Source organism: Physcomitrium patens, chromosome 25 (assembly GCF_059467195.1).
Source record: "Physcomitrium patens ecotype Gransden chromosome 25, ASM5946719v1, whole genome shotgun sequence".
Lineage (NCBI taxonomy): Eukaryota > Viridiplantae > Streptophyta > Bryopsida > Funariales > Funariaceae > Physcomitrium > Physcomitrium patens.
In genome coordinates this window covers 16,275,571-16,287,919 of record NC_143434.1, presented here as the reverse complement: position 1 = coordinate 16,287,919, position 12,349 = coordinate 16,275,571, and positions in this window count along the sequence as shown.

Below are 12,349 nucleotides of genomic sequence, written 5' to 3'. Positions count from 1 at the left end.
GCTGTATTGATGGTATTTTGGTCTTGTTAGCATGATTTTGTCTTATATTCTATATTTCATTGAATATGGCCTCTACTTACAATTGCAAGGGCTAAAAAGTAATATGGGTTTTAAAATTTTTAGTAATGTCATCTATACCATGGAATAATAAATGAAGAATTATTGAAAAGCAATTTTTTTGAAGCTGATTAAGATACATGATATTCTTAATTTATTTTAAAAATAAAGAAATCCAGTTTTCTTATTATTATTTTTTAAATTTATATAAATATGCAGTAATAAATTTTTTGATACACGTTTAATACTCACATTTATAATTTATAAATATTAAAACGTAGATAAGAAAGTAGAATGAATACGTATAAAACATGTAGAAAATTGCATAAAAACATGCAATTCGTGATGTGAAAGTAAATATTGAAATGAAATAATATTAATAAAATTTGAAAGACTTTCATCTTATTCTAAATATTATTTTAAAGGTATTTAATTTTTTTGTGGTAAAAAAACTTTATTACAATGCATTGTTATTGTCATGAAGGTATTTATAAGAAAATAATTCATAAAATACCTATTAATGTTGAAATTTTCAATGTAAATTAGTACTAAAAAATTAAAGAGGTATGCTGTCATTTATCTTTATCATTTTTATTTACTTAATTTAATATTTTTTTGACTAATGCTGTATGCTTGTCATATGATTTATATAGAAACATTTCATAAAAATGATTGTAATGCTATGCAAATCAAAATAATACAATTAAAAGAATTACAGATTTTTTTTTTCACCTACATGATGCTAAGAATACTGATTTTAGATTAATTTTTTTTTTCACCTACATGATGCTAAGAATACTGATTTTAGATTAAATTTTTTTTTGTTATTATGCAAGATATTTTTTAAAAAATAAAACGTCTAAAATTTTTTAAAATATTAGATTTTAAATTCCAAATTTAAGACAGGTTTGTATAATATTCCTTTGTATGTTGATATAAATCAAAAATAAGAAAAAAAAAGCTACAAAATGTTTTTATATGATTTTTTATCAATGATTTGAATTTTTTTTTAAAAGAATTATGTTTTAGATTTGAAGAAAGAGTGTTTAAAGCAATAAGAGATGTACAATCAACTTCCATTGTCACAAACAAATTTGATACATTATTAAATGTAAATAATAATATTTTGGATGCAAATATTTTTGCTGTATAACTTGTTGGTCTTTTTTATTAAATTTAAATAAATATTATTAAAAAATATCTCTATTACTTTGAATTGTAGAAATAAAAAATACTATAAAATTTAAAATTTTACTAAAAATATATTTATTTAATTTTTTTATTATAGATAAAAATATCAAATCTTCTAATAATATGATATTATTAAGTAGATTTTCTAATGGTTGGTATTTAAAATTTTATGTTAAAAAAAAATGAATGTATAAAAAATGAGAAATTTTGTATAAAAAAAATCCTTATAATATGTGTTATTTAATTCATTTTTGATGGTAAGATTCTAATATAAATTCGTATAAAAAAATCTTAAAATTTAAATTACATATTTAGGATAATATTAGATTATGTGAGGTCTACTCTCAACATAGAAAGAGAGAAAGAAAGAGTGAGAAAGAAAAAAAAAGACCTTAAATAGATACAATTACTTAAGTAAAGAGATTCAATTAATAGATACTAAAAAAAGAACTCTTTTCATGTCACTTATAGATAGCTTGATAAGTATATTCTTTCAATATATCAACCTTGGAAATTCATGAGACATACTCAAAAGGATGCTCAATATAAGAGACTAATAGTAGATTATGCTTCTAACAAATAAGCTATATAAAATGATAATAAAAGAAGGGAGTAAAATCAACACTTATTTCATGGAAGCAATAGACATGTCAAACCAATTGGAAGCATTTGGAAAAATCCTTGTAAATTGAACACTCATAAATATTGTCATCAATGGACTATTGTAAAGCTAAAAGATGGTGATTTAAGGCATCTTCTATATGATAGAACTAATGTTAAAAGATGTGATTAATAAACTACTTATTCAAATCCATAGATTAATAATTAGAAAATAGAAATTGAGACATAATGAAGTATTATTAATATATTTTCAATACATTCATCTTAGAAAACATATAAAAAATTAATTTATATAAGAAAGAAGAAGATGAAGAAACTTAGCTTGAAGAATTTTGTAGAATGGATAAAAATTTGTTTTTTTGTAAGATATGGGTAAAGTAGATTGATCACTCTTAGGATTGTCAATTCAATAGATTGGATGATTGAATTAGTTGTAAAAAACGGTTAAGTAGAGAATAATGGTTAGAATTTGGAATTTCAGAAGTAAAGCATAAGTAAGTTGAAGAAGATATTGGAGGGGCCAAATTGTGATAGTCATGAGCTGAGATAAGCTTCGTGCTACCTCTTTGTTTTATTTTTTTTCTTTGTAGTTGAAGAATAATGGATAGTTTCTAAATATTATAAAATGAATCTGTGGAATAAATCAGAGATTGATTTACGAGATATTGAATATGTAATTGAAGTACTGTGTGATTGAATTATTATGAGAAGATATTAGAAGATTATTATCAGATTCTATGAAAGATTGATTTTCAATAGAAGATTATGATTGGTATTAGTTGAGATTTGTGTGAGTTTTGACAGAAGAAGTTTGTGATTACAAAAATTGTATGAAGCAAGATTGGTTGAAGTAGAAGACTATTATTTCTTGTATTGGATGGAATTTATGTGTTTTGAGCAGTCTTTTGAGAGTGCAGGATTACACATTGTTGTTATTAGTTGATGAAGGAGTATTATTAGTCAGAGAAAGCATTGTAGTATTCTTTGGTGTTTTAGTGGTTTGGAATATGGTTAATTGTGTGACCCTTATGTGTAAGTTCATGCAGATAGTCTTTTCTTGTGTTCAAATCCCCATCTATACATTTATTCTAAAAGAAATTTGTAGAATAAGTAAAATGACAACCACATTTTGGCACACTTACTGGAGATTCACAATAGTGTTGAGTATTAGGAATTAGCTATCAAACGAGTAGTTTTGGATGTTGCGCAAAGAGGTTATAAAATTGAAATTGGTTCAAAAGTGAAGAAAAATGGTAGTTGGATGGAAGTTAGGAAGTAAATTGAGTAGTATATACTGAAAGATTATAGTTATTAAGAATGAAAATATTATAGTAAAAAAACACGCTAGTCAAAAGGAAGATAAGAAAAAATGCAAGCAAGAAAATTATTGCAAGACAAGCAAGAATATAAATTAAAAAAAAAAGTATTGACAAAGTTGGATTAAGCCATGGTTGTATGTCTATTGGCATATCCAAGCATATCCAAAAGCTGATTGATCTCTAATATTTTAGACATATATATCATTAAAAAAATTGCTAAAAGCACTAAAGGAAAATTTTGTCAATAGCCCAACGTACCTCTTGAGCTCATTAACTGCAAGTGGAGGAAACAATGAAGAATTGGATACTCCATTGGATACTCCATTGGATACTTTTTCAATAGCAAAAACAACCGATTTTATCAAAACTAGTTCCGTAGAATGGCATAAATTTCTTGCCAATAAGGATCAATTCAGCGTGTTTCAAAATCCATCGTTTTCACTTCTAATTCAACCAATATACTTATTCAAGGATAATAATAGCAAATTGAGGAGCTTAAAAAGTTTAAAAAGTCATTTGGGGAAGACAATGGTTATTTTAATAAGAGATTAAGTGGCACATTATCCTCTTCAATGACAATGAATGGTCCAGTAGTTTCAATAGCAGTCCAAATGGGAGATGTAGGTGATTGCACAACTAACATAGTTCTATTATCTACATTTAAGAGCTTGCCAAGTGTAGGTCCAGATCAATACTTGTCTCAATTCTTGACTTCATATGTAGCCAATAATGGCAAAAGTAAAGATATTTGGTTGCAATGACTACCTACGACCTTAAAAGACACAGCGTTTGAATGGTATAACCATGAATCAATTGATGGATCAATTTTTTAATTGGGAGGCATTAAAGAATGTATTTTTAATTTATTTTTGCCCAATTGGTTTTGAGGATCGACTTCGAGAAAGATTAATGGATAGCAAAATGAATCCAAAAAAGACAATGGAATTGTACTATGGCCATGTGGTAAATATATTCCAGTAGTGGCCAAATCAACAAATGTCGAAGGCTTTTGTATTGTCCATATTAATCATTAAATTGCACCCAACTAAACTAAAAATATTTGTAAATGAGGCTCAACCAAATGCGATAACTACCTCTCTTAATCGAGCCAAGGTTTGGAAGGAATGCCATTATAATCAATTTACAACTACGGGAGCCACTATGATTCCAGTTCAAGGAGTTTATTAAATCCTGACATGAAATAGAGCACTAATTAGTTATTCCAAAATGTTTGATGTAGGTGTCAATTCAAGTACTAATATACAGGGAACAATTAATGTCACTCCATTACAAGTTATACCACCAAACATGGCAATATTATAGTCTCCATACTTCTTTTATTAGTAGCAACCATTGACTATAATAGAGTTGCTATAGTATCAACTTTGAAGGATTCTAATGAAACCTTGTTGTTCAATTCGACTAATAAAATGGAAGAAATGGCAATTAATATGACAAAAGAAAAACACAAGAAGCAAAATTCTATCAATACTAGGCCCAATGTATGGTGCAATAATTGTAAGGGCCAAGGTCATTTGGTAGTAGAATGCCCATCTTTTCCACAAATAATGGTGCAATGTACATTCTGTGAAAGAAAGCATTTGGCAACTAATTTTTGGAATTAGAAAAAGCAACAATAATTTGGTAATCAAACCATGATTCCATCCACTCAATGGGATGTCAATCAAGTTCAAACGGGAAATACGTTTGGTTGGAACAAAAATTATTCAAATAGGTAAAATTGAGCCTTTAATAACTTTTAAGGTCCAAATTATAATCCGAGTTTTGTATCTAATTTCCATAATTATATGAAGGAACAACCAAAATATCAGTAATATTTTCCATCACTATAATTGATTTCAGTTACATTTGTACCAACAGGACAATTGAGACCATTTACCAATTCAACTTAGAACAGGCTTAGTCAGTATATATCGATGGAAACACTCAATATGCCTGATGGAGGTCGAAAAAGACCACTTTGTTGTTATCGTTGCAGAAAAATTGATCATTATGCTAGTGAATGTTCTAATCTAAGAGCTAGTGATGACAATGCTCCAGTCTATGGAAATTGCAAACAATTGAGGCATACATATCAGTAGTGTAATGCTCCATTCAATTTCAATAATCATGATCAATAGATCTAGCTACAAAGTAAGATCAAGGATAATAATTGAGGTTTCTAAGATTTCTTGGTAAATCAAGTAGAATGTGTCTAAGCAATACTTATTAGAAGCCAAGAAAAGGAGAAAGGATGAATGCAACATTTGAGTGAACCAATTACAAGGGAACAATTGAATCCAATTATGGAAACGTCAAATCCAGTTTTGGATATCTTATCGATGATGAGATTAGGCTTATCTATGCAAACCAATGAGGTCCTAATCACCAAAGTATTGGCTTAGCTTAAACCAATTTTGTCTTTTGTGTATTTCAAGAGACATCTTACCTATTAAAAGATCTTCTCATGGATGGACATTTCGAGAAAGCTCCTCCAGTTATTCAAAGTCTAAATCCAAGAAATAAAAATATATTACCTCAAGGAATGAAGCTAAAATAAATGAAAAGAAAGAAGGCATTGGAAATTTCTTTAAACATGGAGCCTTATGACATTGTGAAAGATCTAGATGCTATTCAGCCTTCTATTTGGATGAAGCAACTTCTAGCAGTTGTACCAAAGTATTGTTTAATATTGAATTTATCATTAACACGACATAAGCAATGCAAGAAGGAAGTTCTTGAGGTCAGTTTGAACCCTGATTCAAGCGCACCAACCATCGACATATTGATAGATGATATTATGATTTTTGGAGTTCAAGTAGATGGTGATTCTAACATCAATTTAATGAACATAGATACAATGGATGCTTTAGACTTAATACATTTAATACCCACGACATTGGTATTATGGATGATACATCATAGCTGAGTTAAATCAATGGATATCTTGCAAAATATTCAAAGCATAATTATCGATATTAAATACAAAATAGATTATATCATTTTTTGGTTACAACATTCAACTTTATCATATCTAATTTTATTGAGATGACTGTGGCTTTATCAAGCAAAAGTCAAGAATGATTTTGGTCATGATACTTTGACAATTGGGAGAGGCGGAGACAAGATGGTGTTACAAATGTATCCGATATACTATTATGAAAAATTTTAAATACTAGCATCTAAATTGACATCTGATGATGAGCTCAATTTTGATGAAGACGTTGTTGTAGCAAAGGAGGGAGCATCCTTCGAGATAGCTCAACACCATACGATGGTGTATCAATATAGAGGACCAAGAGAATATTTGATATATCTGCTAGATATAGAAAATTTTGATCATGTTATTACAGATTGGATGAAAAAATATGATGTGCACTAGAATTAGAATTAAGTACCTCCAATATGTCGGACTTGATGAATAGATCACAACCAATATGGGAGTTGAAACAAGAAAAGGTAATTAAACTTTTATGTCAAATTATTAACTTGGCAACAAATAAAATACCTTGGACTATTAAAATTTATAAAAGTATTCAGAATTAGGAATTGACATGTTAGAAAGAATTTTTCATTCATCATAAATCTGCTTTTACTTGGACTTATGCTGATTTGAAAGATAACCCAGCAAAAGTCTGCAAGCATCAGATCATTTTGAAAGAGGATGCTAAACCTGTTCGTCAGAGGCAACATTGACTTAATTCAAAATATTTTCTAATAGTGAAGGAAGAATTAAAAAAACTTATTGAGATTAGTTTTATTTATCCCATACCTAATAGTGAGTGGGTTTCTCCATTCATGATGGTACCGAAGAAGAATAGAAAAATCAAAATTTGTCAAGTCTTCCAAAAACTAAATGCAACTACTAAGAAAGATTACTTTCTATTATCTTTTACAAATAGTATATTAGATGTCATAGTAGGGCATGAATATTATTCTTTATTAGATGGATTTTTTGGTTATAATCAAGTTAAAATTGCAAAGAAAGATCAACTAAAGACTACTTTACTATGGACTGGGAAACATTTGCTTATCAGGTTATGCCATTTGGGTTATGTAATGCTCTAGCTACGTTTTAGATGGTGATGACAAAAGCATTTCAGGATTACTTACAAATATTTATGGAGATATTTTTAGATAACTTTTGTACTTTCAATAGAAAACATGATCATCTAAAATGCCTAAGCAAATATTTGGATCAATGTGCTACATACAAAATATCATTGAACTCTGATAAATATCAATTTGGTGTTCCGTTTGGAAAACTCTTAGGACACATAGTCTCCAAACGTGGTATTGTGACTAATTCAAATAAAATTTAGTACATAATGAACCTACCAAGACCAGAGATAGTGTTGAGTGTTTGTGTTTTTGTTAGCCATGTCAGTTATTATTCATAGTTTATTTATTTTTTTGCAATCATTTGTCAACCTCTGACTAATCTTTTAAAGAAATATGTGTTGGATGGGACTAGTCCAGTTTGGAACAAAGAGTGTATAGTGGTGTTTGAAGAAACTTAAGAAACGCTTAATTTTGAAAAGTGCATCATATACAATGATTGGTGATGCTTTGTATAAGCAAAGAAAAGATGGCATTTTATGATGCTGTATCTTTCAAAGTGAAGTACAGTCAATATTAGACAGTTATCACTTAGATAGTTGTGGTGGGCATTTTTTCGGTAATAGTACTACTCGGAAAGCTTTGATGGCCAGATATTGCTGGCCAATAATATTTTCAGATGCACACCAATATGTTTGTCAATGTAATCCATGCCAAAGAATTGATCAATCACCTAACACTTCTACCATGCCATTAGTTCCAATTTTGGCCCAAACACCATTTGAAAAATAGGAAATTGATTTTGTTGGACCAATTGCACCAACATCGAGATATAGATAGAAATGGTATATTTTAATCACCACAGACTATATAACCAAATGAGCAGAGGCTATTGCCACACGACATAATAATACAAATACTGTTGCCACGTTGTTGTACTGTAATTGCTTAACATATGTAAAAATTAGTTAGAACATATAATATGTTCATAAGTCTTGGTGTATGTTAGGATGGTTAATAGATTAATTTAAAGAGAGTGGATTTAAGAAACTTTATTTTGAATTTTATCTTTTTTGATTATAGCATTTAAAAAAAATTATAAGATCTAAATATTTAGTATAAAGCCTTGAGCGGAGATTAGAGTCTAAAGAAGAAAATCTTAACTAATAGAAAGCTTATTGGAAGGGATGAAAGCAAGGCATGGTTGGATGAAGGCAAAGAATAAAAAACTTCATTCCTATTAGTCGAAGGCAATGCCCAATGGGCTTCAAGAAGACTGCTCGAGGCCTTATTAGGAATTAGGATTTCTCTTTTGAGGTCATTCAAGCTTTGGAAGCTAGTGTCAATAAGTTCAAAATTTTGGATATAATTTGGATGAAGAGTTTGTATAATTTTGAGTTTTTATTAAGGAGATATAGGTGTTCAAAGTTAAGGTGTCAAATTTGTATCTATTACTACTCTTTAAAGCATAACATATACATACGGAAAGCAATGAATGATCGGTGACTAGAATTGAAGAAAATACTTTCTTGACTATACTTTACATATATTATTTGATGAATTCCAAGTTTGGATGAAGGAGTTATAGGGCATTGAAGACAGTACATGTAATTTAAAGGTAGTAAGTGAGTTATTTTGTTGATAGTGATGATTAGAGCCACATCTTGAGTTTTTGGACAACTTTTTAACTAAATTTTTTTTATAAGTGTGAGTTATTAAGTTAAGAAGCTATAAATCAAAATTTTATGGTATTTGAGTACTTATTTTGTGAGATATGAAGAAATTAGCACATGGGTGTATGTAAGCTAGGGTTTAAAGCTACTGTTAGGGTTTTGGTGATATCTCAAGATCCGTAGTGAATTTGCAGTTGAATTTTTTTGTAATAGCTTTTGAAAGTATATCAGTACTTCATATAAAATTTAGGATTGTTAAGATAGTCTAATCGTGAGTTATGAGCTATTGAAGTTTGAGAAACATTTCTTATAAGGATATATAAGGTTTTAAGATACTTTATCATACATTTGGGTGTTTTCTTGGTAATTGGGCTTACATATTGATATAATTTCTATAGAAGGGAATGTATGTATCTATATATATATATATATATATATATATATATATATAAACTTGATACTTTTATATCTTAGATTTGGTTGAGCATTTAGTAGCAGCCAGAAGCCGAGCACTTTTTTGAGACAAATTCTCTCTACCTCGACAACATTTTTATACGAGAATATTATCACTCGATTTGGATGTCTTAAAGAATTGGTTAGTGATCAGGAAATCCATTTCATTAATTCTACAATTGTAGCTTTGATGGACATGTATGAGATCAAGCATAGGAAAACAATTCTATATCATCCTAGAACCAATGGGCAAATGGAAAAGACCAATGATATTTTATGCAAGATATTAACTAAGAATATTTTGGAGGCGGGCATGGATTGGGATACTAAATTATTTGTAGCCTTATGGGCATACTGTATAACATACAAAGTGACAACCAATTCGATCCCATTCAAATTGGTTTACAGGCAAGAAGTGATCTTACCTATAGAATTGAAAGTCCAGAATTTACATATTAGAGTGGATGAACGATTGAGTGATATAGAGTCCATGGAATACTGGTTGGTAAAATTAGAAGAATTGGATGAAATTTGGGCTATTACTCTTTTAATGATGGAAGCTACTCAAAAATGATGGAAGAATTATTACGATAGTAAACTGCAACCTAAGAGATTTATGTCCAATGATTAGGTCTTGCTTTATGATAGTCGTTTTAATAATTTTTCAAGAAAATTTCAAGTCTGATGGCATGGTTTGTATTGGGTGGTTGAAAGATTTTTTAATAAATCAGTCTAATTGGAAGATTTTATGGACCATAAATTCAATACACGTATTAACGAGAACTATTTAAGGATATATTATACTTAAAACCAAGGATAAGTTTCAATTTTTTTTTGAAGCTATAATTATTGGTTTAGGTAGATTAAGGTGTAGATGTAGCTAAAAAGATAGTTGAAATATAATTAGTAGTAAGTGAGTTGGAACGGTAAGAAAAATGGACAATATGGGTATCATGTTGTCGTTATCACTATTAGATAAAGAAATAGGAGTGGAGCATCCATTCAAGTTCATTCTATGGTATTGCATTTTGTTGTTGTTTTTTTTATGTTACAATTTCTTGTGTTTTGAGAGTACTGGAGAGTAGCATTGATGGTTAGAGCTTGGATGAATATACAACATGATAATTAAAAGTGCAAAAAGAACTATGGATAGAAAAAGAAGTGGACGAAATGTGAAAGCTAAACGTAATTTGGGACCACCATCCATAGTAATTGTTACTAATATAGAGCTTATGAAATTGAAGATCTATTGGACGCCAAGAAAAATACGAGATTTTTGAAATATACAAATGTTTCAATTCTTGTGAAGATCAGATAGCTTACCTTCAATTAATGTCGTATTAGTGGAAGAATACATCGCGAATTATAACTTAGAAGATAGATCAAGCATAATATATAGGCACATTATTAGTATTGATAAGAAGATCTTAGAAAAGATTGAATATCTTTTAATTGGAGAGCTTGCGATGGAGATCAAAGAATCAAGCAATTTCAATCCAGGAAGGTTTTTCAAAAGTAGAATTTCATCATTTGAGAAGAACCAAGGTTGGCAAATAGTTGAGGTAATTACACCAAAGCTCATTGAAGGGTTGTGCTGTATGCTAAGGGATTTAGACTTGTACCGACACACCACATATATATCAAGATAGTTATTTTTTGTAGTAATAGGAATGCTTGAGGGGATGGTGTTTAATTGGGTAGCTTATGTAGTAACTTGCATTTATATAAAAATGAGAGTCAAATACAAAATAGGAAAATTTACAACGTTACTCTGTTCCAACTATGTGTATATAATGTTTGCATTTACATTAAGTCAAGCAATGTCAATAGGAAAGAGAAATATATCCTTGCCAGTATCTCAACAAGGTGAATAGAATTTATTGGCATTGATTGCGAATTCAGGAGATATAGTGCATAAAATTGGAGAATCTAGTCATACATTAGCACATGAAGCAATTCCAGAAGTTGCACCGAAATTGGCTCTGATTCATTTGGTGGTAGAGGAAGAGAATGAAGTCCCGATTTTGTTAGATATCAATCAGTTGGCATTTCCATAGGACTGACTACCGGAAGGCGTATATCTTAAGAATGCTGTATTGAAGTATGTTTTACAAATCCATTATATGATACGAGCATTGAATGTAGAAGGTAATGTCACATAGGATTGGAGGCAAGGAAAAAGGTAAAATTAGAGCAGAACTAAATAATTGTAGAGAAAGAATGAATCATCCAAGAGAATGCAAAGTCCAAGTTGGTATTGGAGTGGAGGTTTTTATAGAAACAGGAAGCTAAAACGAAAAAGAAAACAATGCATCTTACACATAGTGGAAGGTTAAGAAGAAGAATTGCTCTAGTATTGCCGAACATGGAATTTGGAACGAAAAAAAGTCAAGTATCAATTATAAGTAGAACAAGAAAAAGTAGAGTTATTAGCGCAAAAAAAAAGTGATATTGAGTGACCAATACAGATGTAAAATAGAGCAGTTGAGGGCTGAAATTGAAGCTTTGAATGTTGAGATGACAAAATTGACAAATGATTTAATAAATAGTGGTGAGTTCCAAGTATCAATGTTGCAAGTTTTTGAAGTTCCAGAAGAAATGAATCAGTATCAACACCAATTGGAATTGAAAGATGCCCTGATCTTGGAATTGGAAGCTCAAGTCCATGAATTGAGAGAGTACAATGAAGATCTTTTAGCCTAATTGAAGAAGGAGTCGACGGAACGATTGGAGGAGGATGAGGGTTTACATTTGGAACTAGAATTGGTGGAACCAACAACAGATAATGTAGAAATTAAACAATTAGATGAACCAAAGGGATAGTAATTTTGTAAAGTTTTGTTAAGTAGTTTTTTTTAGATATGTATCAATTATGTGTTTACGAGCATGATACACAGTTAGGAGTGGGAATATGTAGAATGGATAGATATTTATTTTTATAAGATATAAATAAAATAGATTAATCAGTCCTAGGAT